The following is a 15,577-nucleotide window of genomic DNA, read 5'->3' as shown; positions in this document are numbered from 1 at the left end:
TGCAGAGTTAGAGGCAAAATTGCATTTACTAATTCTCCTTCGGAGAACAATTTAAAAACTGGCCCGATGCAATTCGGGGCTAGAATAATGTTATTTGCATGGTTAGCATTAAGTCAGCACTTAACTGACAAATCAGTCCATTAAGTAACATGAGATTTTCACACATTATAAATATTTAAGGGGAGGAAAAAAAAAAAAAACTAAAGAAGAAACAGTAGTGACTTTTAAAATTTCCCCTTGAGTAGACAATGCTGAGATTGTGGATTTGTTTCATGTATCATGTCCATAAAATGCAGAAAAGTACTTTTACCCTTAGATGCAGTTTAATTTGTATTTATGAATATCTGCACGTCCATGGAAATATACATATTTGGGTGGCTCAAGGGAGGGGACAAGCGAGGAGGGGGAAAGGACTAAATTAGGCATTCTTGTGTAAATGAGTAGGTCATAAACTTAATTTCAACCCAGTGTTCCGATAAAATGTTAGTTTATCATGGGAGCTGTCACTGGTTCCTCTTTCTGTTGAGTCAGTTATATTGCTTTGCTTTTCACATTACACTAATACCAACTGTTATAATTCTGAAAAGAGTGCCCTTGGCAAACATTTCTCTCTGTAGATGGTGAAGAAAATATAAAACTCTGGAGAGGAGGAGGTCATGCATTATAAGTAGATGTCCACTAGCTGTCCTTAGTGACTGCATATTGCCTTGCTTGGTAATTAAGCCAGAGATGAAAAGTGACTTGCAGTCTCGGTGGCTCCTCGTGTGTGTGAGTGTGTGTGTGTGTATGTGTGTATGCATGCTTGCACACACATACACACTCACACAAGGGCTAGTGGCCGAGGGATGGACATAGGAGGAACCGAAAGGTTGAAAGGCTGTGCTTGCGTCAGTTTTAAACTGTGTGAAAAGAAAAATGAAAAATAAACAAAGGTAGGACTGCCCCCTCAAGTGTAGTTTGGAGGTGAGCCCGCCTGAGGCTGTAGAACTGGAGAATTTTAATGTCTCCATGTCAGGAAAAAAGGCATTAGCCAAGCTCGCCCAGAGTCTGAACTTTCCCTCAGAAATAAATAAACAAAACAAACTTTAAAAATCCACCCCCCTCCCCGAGGCTTCTTTTTAAAGTAGTTTCCCTGAATTTAACTTCTTATGGCTAATTTGAATAATGAGTTTAGATAAGCCTCTTAAAGCAGATGCATTTAAATGAAATTGGGGCACATGTCCTTTTGGCTGTGGCGCAAGATTCAAACTAGCTTTCTTTTTTGGCTCAATTAAAAGTCATCTTTAAGAAAATACAGATTTATTGTCTGGATGCAGTTCTGATGGTTGTGTGGTTCACCGGACAGACAGAAGATCTAATGCTTAGCAACGCATCTGCCTCTCTGTCTCAATTAATAAACCACAGAATTTATACATGCTATTAATATTCATAGTAATTGTGCTGGGTTAAACCCCATCACGTGTGTGTATACATGGAAATGAAACCAGAGTTATGCAGTTTCAGAGGGAAATACTGGACAATTTCTGCTTCGGAGGCTGTTAAAAAGATCCGTAGGATTGATTGACCAACATTAGGAGAGCCTAAAACTGTTAACCTTTAACTATGTATTTTTTTTGTTTTGTTTTAGGAAATGTGCCAGCGCATTAAAGAGCATAATACGTGAAAGCTTGTTTCACATTTAATAGCAGTAATAATTGATAGCATAAATAGATGAAAATAATATATCTGCTCATTTTGACATATGTGTCAGTCTAATCATTCTAAATGAGTGTGTTCATCACTTGATTCCCTTTGAACCTCTGATTAAAATGTAACATTGACTACAGGATTATAGAGCGGACTTAATTTTACTGACTGTTTTAACAGTTGTCACAGCTGTTGGAAGAAGGAAAGGCGATGGAAATACTCCAACACAGGCAAGGCAAGGAGGGAACAGTTAGTAAATTTCAGCCTCATCCTTGAAATCCAGACATTGAAAATTAAACAGATTTGTGTCTGAAGGTTCCTGTTGGAAGCTATGCAAGTTTTATGTTGTAAGGTCTACTCTTTCTCTTTCAGGGCTCTGATTTTATTTTATTTTATTTTATTTTATATTTTTCTCTCTCTCTCTGCCTCACCTCTCCTTGTTAAAAGCTGAAGTCACTTGAAATACAACTATCCAAAAGTAATACTATAATGTCAAAATGTATGGGATAAAAATAGGCATTTAGGACATCAAGAAAAAGCCTAAATCAGAGTGGATCCAATTATTTTAAAAAGATAGGAGCTTGCCTAAGTCACTTTAGATGCGATTTATTTGAGAACTATGAACAGACACTTGAAGTTTATTTTTCTAAGAAGGAATACTTAAACTCCAGACTTGGAGCTCCTATTACTTTTCTTCCTGTTTCTTCTCTATAAATCTGTTGAAAACACCTGCAGCCTTAAAGGTAGGGGTTTTCAGATGATTTCTTTGTAAATTGCTGGAAGTGACAACCAGCTGCACTGGGGGGGGGGGGTGGCAGGGGGGGGGGTTAAGCTGGAGAGTGTCGCAGCCTTGCCCATCACATCACTAAAGTGAACAGATTAATTCTATTTCTGTAAAAATTAAAGAACCACTGTCTATAAACCAAACTATCTGTAGTCAGAATAGCCAGGCAGGATGTGTTATGTAACATATAACGTATGATTTTCTCCTTGGCATAAAGCAGCAAAAGTGTTCTGAGTTAATGGAATCAGTGTTGACTGGGAGTGGTGGATAAATGCTGGGCACCCCATGCTTCAGGAGCCCTTTGTGTCAGTGTATTTATGTATTACCTTACACACATTGGGTGGTAAGTTTAGAAATCCGCCTTTTACAGAAAGGGCTGGAAAACAGCTTCGCATTTCCTGGGCAGAGGCAAGGGTGATGGTGTTGGCTGGTTCCTATAAGTGATGGTTTCTCGTCTTAATGTGTTTATGGCACTGCTGCTTTATTTATTGAGCCTAGTGTGTTGCAGCGGTAATTAACCCATGTTATTAGCAAAGCCCTTGTGGATATCCATTAATTCTCTTGCATGGATGATCATTTTTCCAGTGTTTCTCCCCAATAAGGTATCATTGTTCTTTTTTTCTTTTTTCTTTTTTCTTTTTTTTTGCAATTCTAAATTGACGGCCTTTGATATATTTCTTTGATTTAATCTGACCTGTGATATATATTGACTATCTTAGAAAGGATGGGATTGTAATTCAGCTTTAAAAATGCTCATGGAAACCAGGGAAAAGATTTTTGTTGTGGTGGTGAGTCATTTCATAGTGAAAAAGAAAAAAAAAACAAAAACAAAAACTACAGGCTTAAAAAGAAAATAATGCAGGAAATTAGCTTTAACTCCCCATTTCCCAGATCTTGGCATTTATGGTATGTTTGCATCCTGGAAGTCTTTTAATCCGATGTGTACTGAGTTAATACTACTTTAGGCATTTTTTTGGTAAAACAGGGAGCCAGCAGAAAAATACTTGTGCTTCCTGTGCTGAAAAAAGATAAGGACCATCTCATTAGCCAGGCCGTACTTTGGCGGTTAATTTTAGGGACGTGGTGCTATTCGTCAAAGAGGGCAGGTAACTTCTCTATCAGTCTGTCTGACAGCACTTTCACAAGGCCGCCCTCCCGAAAGAACTACAGACAAAGAAGAGGCCGTTCTTTTAGAAGGTAGGCGTCACTCCCCATCTTAGGTCCGTGTCACTTAGGACAAATTCCTCAACATCTGTTTTAGCCTAGTGACCGAACAAAACAGTCCTTTGTTTTACTTCCAAAGTGCTCTTTGGCACTGAATGTTTTGCTTGTATATTTCATCAAATAATTTAACATCTGGGCCGAGGGTGACCACTTGTCATCCAAGGGGCAATTGACAGCAGTGATTTCTTTTACACCAATTAATAGCAAGCGAACTTTTGAGAATCACCCATCCGGCGTTTAGCAATCCGAGGAGAGCCCTGAGGTATCTCGGCAGAACTTTGAAGGCATCGCAGCAGACAAGCTTTGCTCTGAATTTTGCTTCCTGGCACATCCATGGAAGAGAGAAATAATACAGTGCTGATCCGCTGTAAGTGCCTATGCGCTCCGGCCCCAGCCAGCTCTCTGGAGAAAACCTGTGATGACACTGGGCCAGTTTGTTCAGGTTTTCTCTCTTTTACATCCACTGGCCTTGTATTAAATTGTCATTGTCCTAAAGCACATGAGATAGAAATGAATGGCTGTTTTCTGTATTCTCTGACAGTGAAATATTTAGGGTCTCTTTCTCCAATCATACGTACGTGTGTATTTGATCGTCCAGGGGTGACACCAGACAGCTCTGCCACTTGACGCTCTTTCTTACTGCGTTTTGTGTGTTTCGCTGTTGATTATTATTTTCATGGCCATGTGTAGATGGTTGTCCATTATAAATAAAGAGAGACACATGTGGTACTTTAAAATCCAAAGCAGCCAGTGGAATACACTACACATATGGGTGTGTATCTGTGTGCATGTACAGTAGGCGTGTGAAATGCATACACAGCCGAGATGAGCTATATGTGTAGAATGGAAGTAGACTGCTAAGAGGGTTCATGTGCATTTATCTCATAAAGTGGATCTCAAGAATTTTTCTAATCAGCTAGTCGCCAGGTAAATTTGCCAGCCACAATTTTAACTTGCAACTGGTATTTCAGGTGTTTACCCAGTCTGATTTTAAACTCAATTGGCTTCACTCCTAGATAAGAGACAGGTAACAGGTAACCTGATACAGTCATGTGTTTTTGATTTTATAAATATGTCATTATTACCATTTTAAAATTCAATATCTGGTAATCAGAAATAATTTGTACAATAAGAAACAAGCCACTAATATTAAATGCATAATTGAATGGTTTGGGCCCATATCCAAGAAACAGTTTTGAATTAGCTCTTGGCTACATTGTTTTCTTACACAATTAGGCCTGACAAATATATCTTAATGTAAATATGATAGCTTTTAAATAAATGTGAAAGCTAAATTTCACTTATCTGTACTACATAAATATGTCCTGTTTGGCTAAAGGAAATATAGAGAATTAATAATATTATGTTTATATAAAGTACATCGTGGATTTCTGAATTTGGAAATTTTATTCTGAGAGGTAAATCTAAAGGTCTGGAATTTCGCTTAGCAAATCTGAATGAATGTTGAGAGCCAACACTTATCCAGATGCTCTTTGTATTCAAATTCTCGTTTTAACTTAAATTTTGTTCAAATTCCTAGATTCATTTCCTACCTTTATTTGTTTGCATAATACTTTTAAAAATTTGATGTTGCTTGTTAAAAAAAAAAAATCCTCCTGTTTCTTTATGCCAATCCATCTACTCAGAGTCAACTCCGTTATTATCCGAGGGTGTTAAGTGACAGCCTTCTGCCTTTGGAAGGATTTACCTGCCATCTTATTCTTGTTTTAAGTTCCTTTTAGACTTCTATTTTTGAATCTGGGAAACCTAGCTAATAAACAATAATTTCCATTGAGAGTTACCGCAGAAACATCTTTCCTCTCTACTTATTCTTTACAAATGTGCCAGATGTTTCTTCTGTGATTTGGATGCTATTTCTCAGTATTTGCCAAATATATTTTCTAATCAATTATACAAAACCATCCAATTGAGAAGATTTAGATTGTGTGGGTGTCGTGTACATATACCTATATGCCTCTCCCCCTTTTCATTTTTAAAAGATTTTTAAATGTTTGGAGGAAACTTGCTTTTTATGTTTTGATTTTTCAGATGTTACACCGTTTTAATTTCTGGTAATGCATATATATTGGGAAAATAACTCGCTGAGGCAAAGCAGTAATAGAAAAAGTACAGTTTTAAATAAATTGGCTTCTTGCTGGTCAATTAAAGTCCATTTCAATATACTGGCATAGATCTATATGTGCATTTGAATAGAGATATATTACCTGCAACACTAACCATTAGAAATACAGCCTATGGTTATATGGAATTCTTTCCCACACTGTAATAAATGAAAACACTGACTTTTGGCATTTAAAATCTAGTACATAGTTATTTAAAGTGTTAAACTCATGGAAAGCCTACCTAAGATCAGTTTACGTTGTAAAAAAAAAAAAACAAAAAAACTTAAAAGTAAATTTATATTTTAATTATCCAAGGCAGTCTCTTGTCACATACATGCCTCTGTGTCCTGTCATATTGCTTTGAGGGAAACAAAGTTGCATATATACTTTTCATCATTTTGATTGGAAGTGCGCATTATATGTAATATGCTGTGGCAGCACTTACCTAGCCAAAGAAAACAAATTAATATTAGGCATACTGAGGGCTGTCAGGCATATCACAGATGTGTCAATTTAACTTTGCTTCCTCACACGCCTCCGAAAATAGTTGCTTAAGATGGTACTAAATAAAAGAGGCTACCAATAAATTCTCATATGGTATCAGAGATTGATGGCTAGTAGAAGTAGCGTGAAAACCATCTTGGTTGCTTACTTCTTTTTAAAACTCTGTGGGAAAACAGAAAGCATAGATAATAATGAGTTTTGTTAAAAAAAAAAATAAAGTACAACTGAAGCTCGTTCACATCTTTGTACTACCTTGGAAAGAATAATGGGTTTTTTTTTTAAGTCTGAAGAGATTGAGCCTCAGTTGCTCTTATGTATGATGTACATAAAGCCTTAAGGAAGTGCAGGGCCAGAAGGAGCCTCTGCTTCAGGCCATTTTGAACAAGGGACGTTTCTTTTTTGGTCATCTTGCAGACATTTTCCAAGAAAGAAAAAAATAAAATAAAACTTGTGCTTTCCTTTTTGTATGGGCTATTCAATACGAAAAAAAAAATGGAATTTAAAAAAGTAAAATCAAGAGCTTAGGCACAGACTTTAGGCAGAAGCACATTAAATGCTTCTTCTTCTTCTTCTTCTTCTTCTTTTTTTTTTCTTTCTCCTCCATGATCAGAATGGTGGTAGCTTTGCATGATGCTACCTTTTTCATCTGCTCTGGGAAGACTTTTAGTCACTTGGACTGGCCTTTGAGAATTTAAACAAAAGACTCATTAAATAAATACATTTAACGTTCTCTTTAATACAATAGGCGTTAAAATGTTTGAAAAGGTGTACTCTTCAAGGCCACTCATATAGTGTTACATCTTACAGTTCTATCAATTTATTTTGCTTTGCAAGGAATACCTGAAATTATGTTCAGAGTGAGCAAAAAGAGTGAGTCATATGAAAAATGATGGAGACTGAGGTACTTAAGAGAAGAATTCACGTGGGAGGTTGTTCCATCAATTGCCCTTTGCCCTCCATGATTCCAAGTTACTGTAGCACTTTCACGTGTCCAAAAATGTAAGCTGGCCACGTTCAAGCGTATTCATTTTTCCGTAGATGAAAAAAATACTCTAACAATGCTTTCTTTACAGCTGTTAATCTATTAAAAACAGATGAGCTCTTTTGAGGAAGACTGTGATACTCACTCCCAAGTGTCCATGGCCAAAGAAAGGAAAAGACATACAAGAGAAGGTGACTGTACACTGTTGGTTCTGGGTCCTAGGAGATGACAGGAGCCTCCCTTTCCTCCATAGGCTTCAGTGAGACCTGCCTCATCAGTCATGAGTCATAGTGTCACACATGGAGAGGCAACCATCAGCTGAATTGTACTGAACTACACCCTTGGCTAAGTCATCTCATTGCTCTGCCCAGCTCACGAAAGGCTCGTCCTGCTCGTGGCGTCTAGACAGAATCAGGGGTTGGGCTCAGCTGGGAGCATGTGGCTGCCTTTTTCTCTTCTCTCCCAGCCATTCAGCGAAGGGAGGTGAGGAGCAAACGGATGGTTTACGCCCAGAAGTCCAAAGACTCTTCCCCAGGGTCAGGAATTTGTCCTCCTCTTGTGCCAGTAAATTGCCTATTTCTCGTGTAGTGCGAGAAATATCATTGTTGTCTTCATGCTCCAAAGAACTACCCCAAAAGGATTAGGTATGTCTCTCAATTCGTATGAACCATGAACTAGGTTAAGCATTTTTTTGTTTTTTTTTTAACCAGCGAGAAACAGAGAGCAGATGATCAACTTAGGTTAGTCTGGAGGATGTCTCTTTTTTCTGCACCTTCGTGTGGGACTGTTCATTAGCTCAGTCTGAAGAATGAGCAAAATGATGACGTTAAACACTCAAATTGTATTTTTGTATTTTTTCTTTATTTCCTTATAGTGACCCAAACTTTAATGTCTAGAGCATTTATGAGGGTTTTAATGATTGGAAACTCTCTCCTGAGAATGTGGTCACCATGTGTGACAGCCTTGCTTTCTCTCTTGTCTTCGGTTGATGGGGTAAGTTTGGTGAAATTGTCTGTCGTCTTACTTTGCTTACCTTATACAGCCTCTCTGCCCCACACGGACATACCCTGAAACGTGGGCAAAAGGCCTGCTCAGTTCTTAAAAACTTTCCTGCAGCCCCTCAATCCCAGCAATATTTTCTTTTAAAATTGCTGTTTTTCTCTGCATCTGTTTTGCTGAAGGATCTTTGACTTTGGGAAAAGGTAAGTGCCCGATACGCTTCCCTGTTGGCATCCATGCATTCATTTTATCCCCCCCCCCACCCGCCCCCCACCCGGAATTCCAGAGAGATTGCCTTCAACTTTGCCCATTTGTTTTTCTTTCGTCTCTGTTTGTCGTACATTCTAGTTGAGTGCTTTTATAGTGTTTTCTTGATTGTTGTCAGTTTGGAGTCCTCGCGTCTGACATTTTTGTTGAGTTAATGTCACAGCGGAGAAACCTATGGCAAACTGGAATCTGGCGACGGTGCGTGGAAGATACAACTTCTGTTTGATTGTGTGTAAATACAGTTAGTTGGGGGTTTATCAGATAGCTTGGCAGAAAGAGAGAGGAGCAGTACAAACTGTTTTCGGTAACTGTGCTGTTCATACACCTGATAAGATGGAGAGAGCTTTTCGAAATGCTGATAGGCTTTGAATAAGAAAAGAATAATCACTTCTACTGTGGCACCAGCTTATCGGGAATGAAGTAAAATGCCAACACTTCTACATTAGCGAAAGTAAATGTTTTAGACACTCTGTGCCTTTTTTCATTCAAGTTCAGTAGTAGGGGTGCTTTTGAGTGTGCCCTAATGAATAGAAGGATTTATTACCTTGACTAAATTACAGGTGAATATGTTGATAAAGGAACCCTCAGCGTCCATAGCAGCTTCTTTGATAAGCAGGTGTATCTCTGTGTTCGTTCTCTGGAGAAATTAAGGATTCCTTTTTCCATTGCAATTCCATTAAACATCATTTCTGATGTTCGAAGATGCAGTTATGTCCTGTGCCAATCGAGACTCCTTGTTTACCAGCAGATGGGTGACAGGCATTTGAAACTTCGCTTATCAGACTTGGACAATGCTAAGTACGTTGGGGCATCTGGAAGTTTCTATCGCTCGTGCTGAACCAGCGATCTCCTGCACACGAAACCTTCTTTGCTTTTTCTCAGGAATGGAAGGAGATTCATTAGAAAGTTAGGGTGCGTTAATGAGAGGATAAATGCATTTGGCCAAGTAGTGGGTTCATTGTAAAGCCCCTCCCCTTCAGAAAAGAGATACTGGTTTCGCTCTTCAATATAAACCATTAACTACCCCAGCTCTGCCCTTTTCTCTTCTTTGTAATTTGACGCCTACAAATAATTCGGCGTATTCAGATTTGATAAATGATAGTGCAAGAGCAGATGGATTGATTTTGGATTACTATTGATTACTCTCAATGAGATCACTGTGACACACTCGAATCAATAGTATTCGATTAAGCCAGCCACCAGCGTTCCATACATTCAGCCGCAGTGGGGAATTCAGGACTAGAATGTTCACAAGCTGATAAATTGACAAAGCATTCAGCTTTAAATAGCCCTTTGTTCAGCATTCGTTCCCTAAAATATATTTCATTGGAAAGTTCGTTTTTGCAACTCTGGGCCTTTCTGTACGAGAAAGGTCATCAGTTGAAGGTTTATTAAATTTTAACTAAAAACAACCGGTCCCCATTTACGTGTAAAAGAATGCAAGTCGCTCCTACAGGCAACCTTCATGCTTTGGAGCGGTTGCTCAAAGGTTTCATTCTTTTAAGAAGATGTCAATTGTAAACATAAAAATGCATCACTGGATATGTAATGGTTTAAGATTCGAACTGAAATAAAAATTCCTGCCGGAGGAAAGAAAACACTGTCATCAGACGAAGGGGGGGGGTGTCTTAATTTTCTTCGGAAGTGGCCAGGCTTGGGGGTGGCCCTAGGAGGCAGTGCCAGGTATAACACCTTGGTCAAGCCCACAGCTGCCGCTTCTCTTTGCCACCTTCTTGGAGGGTGTGCGTCACAGAGCCAGTCAGCACTACGCAGAAAACCCTAAGCGTCCCTTGAGCCCCAAGCCGCTACTACCGTCCATACGCTGAAATCCTTCTCTCTGGAGCCGGCCTGCAAAGTCACTGGGGGGATAAAACATCGTCCATGATGTTTTTAGGCAAAGGACCCCAATGATCACATTTTCCATCTTATTCCATCCTTGTGTCCTGTTGGCCCTCGGGAGGAAGCATGTGCTCTTTCTTAATGTGGGGTTTCCAATTGCTTCTCAAAAAAGATGAGCCTTAGAGGAAACACTCCATGGAAGGTGTGAATGGTCTACGATGTGAAACTGGATAGCGGGTGAAAGTTTGGTCGCCAGGCCCTGTGTACCCCAATGCTTAACAGAGTCAAATCTTGAAATACACTTCAGGCAATGCTCTCATTTTGAAGGGAATTTAAAAAACAAGCAAACAAACCCCAAACACATCTAGAGGCGGCCTCCGAGGGAAAGCGAGTAGGAAAGTCGAGTTTGGAGTTAGGAGATGCCCCGACAGAACTTCAGCCTTTTTGGCATGTTAGATGGGGTAATGGGATTCTAATTAGGTTGAACCACATGTAATTGCCATTTTTCTAGGTCAAGACATGGTCAAATATCAGAAATTTTGTGTGATTGGACATAATTGAATTCATTCCTATACTGTTCACATGCCATAAACGAATTGAAGGTAACAATTTTTTTTTAATATGTTCTGTGATGAGATGGACTGTTTCAGATTATGAAAGGCATAAGAATTCTGTCTATAATTATGGCGAATATGTTATAGTATCATTTTTGACACCTATTTTTTTCTTTAACACCGTGACAGAGTTCTCAAAAACACAGTATTAAACACACTTAGAAAGTAGGGATTTGGAGCTCCCTGGTGGCTCCCTGGGTTAAGGATCTGGCATTGTCCCTGCTGTGGCACAGTCCTGATGAGATGCTAAGATGCGCTTGTGCTGACGTTTCCAGTGGTGACATTTTGATCCCAGGCCCAGGAACTTCCACATGCTGTGGGTGTGGGAAAAAAAAAAAAATGTGCATATATCTGGCTTCCCACCTGTTGTAGCCATGCTGCTCTCCAGCCTCCCTATAAATGTTTTACCTGCCAAGGAAGAATAGGGCACAAAGGTGTTAGGCTTCAGTGCTGACCCACCCAAAGAACACACTGCTTGGGGTATAAATGGTTGGAAAACAAATTGGGAAAAATATGCTGGCACCTCAAATACGTCATCCCTGCGTTCATTGATCAAGAGGACCTTAGCACGCTAGTTAGCACTTTGTATGCCTCCCCTTGGAGAGGTATTCAAACTGTGCTCCATTAAATCTGTGCACCCTTGTGGGTTAGGCAGGGGGGCCCATGGTGCTTTATTGGCTGTTACAGGCAGGGAGGGTGCTTTGGGATACTTAATAAAAGGACCCCCCCCCAGAGTCTTCATTGGACCCCCATATGTGTGGCTCCTATTGGAGCTCCCCTGCACTGGCTGGTGTGAGCTTTCTCTGTCCACCTGCAGGCAGGATCTGCTCCCGGATCGGAAGGAAATTGGCTCTGTCTTTGGGTAGGAAGGAGGGGCGCCAGGGCCACCGCCAGAAATGTCAGCACAAAGTGCATCTTAACTTAGGGTCACGTCAGGACTGGGTAAGTTTTTCTCGCTCTGGGTAAGCACATGACAGCTTACATCTTGTTTCAGGGAGAGGGAGGGTGGGCGTCGTTTACTGGAACTTGATTGAGAGAATGCCTCCGACCCGTCCCGGTGTCAGTCTTGGAGTTTTCCCTGAGCAGTGCATTTCCCCCCTGTCTGTGGCACTGAATTTGATTTATCGCCGGTACTAAGATCAAAAAAGAAGTCATTCCTTTTGATGTTTGCTATTAGGCACATGCAGTGAGGAGTGGGGGGGGGGGTGCAGGGAGAGAGCTGTCTTAGCATACGAGTCACTGTCCTGGTCCCACGGTGGCGGCCACGGATGGCAGAATATATATTTTCTCTCTCTGTTCATTTTGGATGTAAAATTCTATGAATAGAGAGGTGAGCTATAGGGTATCTTAAATTAATAATGAGATTTGTGTCAGATATGAATTCTTTTGGTCAGAATACAAAGAGTGGTTAGCATGTGCACCTGATTAGAGCAACGTGGGTTTTTTTTTTTGTTTTTGTTTTATTGTATGGGCATTAATTTTACCAAAAGCTATAAAAAGCCAAGGAATATAAATAAGCCAGTAGGCTCTTCAGGCTTTCAAAAGAGAGCCATCGGTTGCATTTATTGTTGGGTGGCAACCGTGGGCCGTCGGAGCCTTATTTGCAAATGAGAGGAGAGATTTGTGGGGTCTACTTCTCCTGTATTCAGGATCCTGCTCGGGCTTTGTTTCCAGCTCTGTCCAGTAGCTTTTGTCCAGCTTCTCAGTTTACTGGGATCTCTCTGAGCAGCATGAGCCCCAGCCCATCAGCAGGCTGCTAGTCAGCAGCAGGTGTGAACAACATAAAACAGGATTAACGCAGATCCAAAGTGTGTACTAAAAACAGAACCCCTGCCTGGCTCTGAAAAGGCCGGCGGGATTGAAAGAGGGAAGCCACTCCGGTCCTGTCCACTCCTTGTTTGCTAAACAGTGTTGAAGGGGCTATGCAAATAGTTCTGTTTAGTTGCCCAGGAGCCTTCCTAGGGGTCATGTACTTTCTCTCTTTTTGTGAAGTATCAACTCAAAACTTCCATCAAAGATTCTTCTCAGACTCTCAGAGGGGAAAACAAAGCAGAACAAAAGTGGTTTGGATCAATCTGGAACCATTACAGGTGAATATTGCCAACATACAGTCTTTACTTCAAATTTAAAGTGATGGTCATTCAGGGTCCTCTGTCCCACCTCTTGAAAATATTAGTGTTCGGTGAAGTCCAACATTTGTGTGTGTGTGTGTTTAGTTATGTGTTTCAATTTATATTTTCACCTGCATCATGAATCATAAAGAAAGTCATTAGAGATTATAGCCACACATCCCTGTGTGTTTTTTTTGTCGTTGTTTTGTTTTTAAAGTCAGCGCTACCTATATAGGAACAAGAAAGCTGGCAAAAAAATATCAGTTAATAGAGGGGACTGCATGAGTTTAACAAATTGGGCACTGCATTGAATTTATGGTGTTTCAATCACTTCATTGATATTTTGTTTAGGAATATGATTCATTTTGCTGCATATTTTTGCTCCAGATAGACATTGTTTAGGAAAGAGGAAGGTGGCATTTAAATATATGTTTCTCTTTAAATTATACTATTTGTAGTATATGCTGTCTCTAAGGTTAAATTTAGATATCTATGTTTTCTCTATTAGGTTTATACTAACCTGCATTTTGAAACTTTAAGACTTAGTCACATCCAGAAAGGCATGTGAAATAAGGAAATTATTCAATCAGAGAAATTGTATTACACACACACACACTCACACACGCACATATAGACACACACATGAACCTAATTCTTCTTTAAACATACCAGAGCAAATGTAGAATTTGTGTAATAGTGTGGCACTAATTTCTGAGACTCCAAAAGTATGTTTAAACATAGACATTTATATAAGATGGATCTATTTGAGAATGCCATATAGACTTTTACTAAAAGAATAAATTTGCAATGTCCAAAATCAAAATTTCAGTTTTTCACTTTCAACATTGCTTTAATTGTCTTTTTTTATCTGGGTTTAAATTGCAAATACCCACTCATTCCCTCACCCTTAATTAGACTTATTTTTCTTAAATTATTTTTAAATGACAGGGTTTTTTTTGCTGTGGAGACTTTGCTTCTAATTTTATTTTAGAAATAATTTTGCCTAATTTTGCTTAATTGTACCAGTCTGAACACACTCTGAATACAAGACACAGCCAAATCATTACTAAATAAATTATTTCTAAAACATATTTTAATTTTACAGTTGCTATCTTTAAATGTTAATTTATTATCGTTTGCCTTCGAATGTGTTTCTCACTAAGAAATATCCATCCTCTTCTGTTTAGTCTTATTAAGTACCTTTGGTTATGTACATTAATTAGGTTGTGGGCAAATAGCTTAATGATAGTTAATGAAATCAAGTTTAGATGATACAAGTTTAAAATTGATTTTTGATGTGTATTTTTTATAACCAACCCTCTGTCAACAGATTGCTTATCGTAACTTCTCATGTTGCACTGACAACGATTACATGTATTCCTTTGCAATTTTTTAAATCATTAAAGTGATCAGTTTAGTGCATTAAACTGTATTTTCTTGATCCAAAATATTTGCCTGTGTATAGACATTGTCCTGGGCACTAAGATCCTGAAATAAATAAATGATAAAAATATGAAATGATCTTGAGTACATTCAAAAAACACTTGAAAGTGGGAGTTTTTTTACTTCAATCTTCAATTTATACTTGAGTCAATCTTCAGAAAATGATTTCAGGAATTTATACAGTAAGAGTTTTATATAAAACCTGAGTTAAGTTGAAGCTTCCATCCTGATTTTCTGGTTTGGGGCCTTTTAAATCTGATAGGAAGTTAACCCCCATGAGCACAGTTAGAAATTGTACATTTAGATTTAAATATTGCAAAGGTGTGACTCTTGGAGCTTTCAAATCTGGCCCAGCCTATGCTCCTTCATCTAAAAAGCTGGTGTGAACCTGCTTCCTCGTGAAGTCTTTGAAGATTTGATCACCAAATTGCTATTACATCTTAAAATCCTCTCAATGACTTGTGTATGGTTTGTTTCGTAGATTGAAATGAATGGGGTGGGGGGAGGAGGCTTTAAAAGATCAGGTAGGAAAAAATATTTCCCAGATCGTAGAAAAAAGCAAAGGCGATTTATTGTGTGGTTTGACTGCAAGGGAAAAGTCTGAATTAGTGAATTCATTCTCCCCAAAGTAAATGACTATTGAAAGGTAATTTTTATAAGGAAACCTCGCCCTTAATCTTGAGATAATCTTACAGCTACTGTCTTTGTCCAGCATTCCTGCAGCACTGCCCAGTGCTGTTCCCAAAAGCCTGGGATTTCAATTTGCCTGAGGTCTCAAAGACAACGGAATTCAAAGCAGTTTTCTGTCTTTGCAGCATCTCTTCAGTGGATGCATTTTATTAAAGTGTTTTATTTATTTATTTTGGGGAAGATACAGCTTGGTTGGCTTCAGGTCATTAAAATTATTCTCTTCCACATTTTTAGATGTTTATAATTAGATGATTAGGGAAGTTAGGTAATTAAGATTTATACTGGCATCAGTTAAGTTTATAGAAAGATTA

At 39.0% G+C, this 15,577-nt stretch overlaps 1 protein-coding gene across 3 annotated transcripts in view; it reads left to right on the top strand.

The window, feature by feature from the left end:
- ESRRG (estrogen related receptor gamma) overlaps positions 1-15,577 on the top strand; it is a 657,829-nt gene that overhangs the window by 428,989 nt on the left and 213,263 nt on the right. The window lies entirely within an intron of this gene.

The sequence above is a fragment of the Phacochoerus africanus genome, chromosome 12, assembly GCF_016906955.1.
Source record: "Phacochoerus africanus isolate WHEZ1 chromosome 12, ROS_Pafr_v1, whole genome shotgun sequence".
Classification (NCBI taxonomy): domain Eukaryota; kingdom Metazoa; phylum Chordata; class Mammalia; order Artiodactyla; family Suidae; genus Phacochoerus; species Phacochoerus africanus.
The sequence above is the reverse complement of the archived record's forward strand: the minus strand, read 5'-3'. Positions and strand labels throughout refer to the sequence as shown.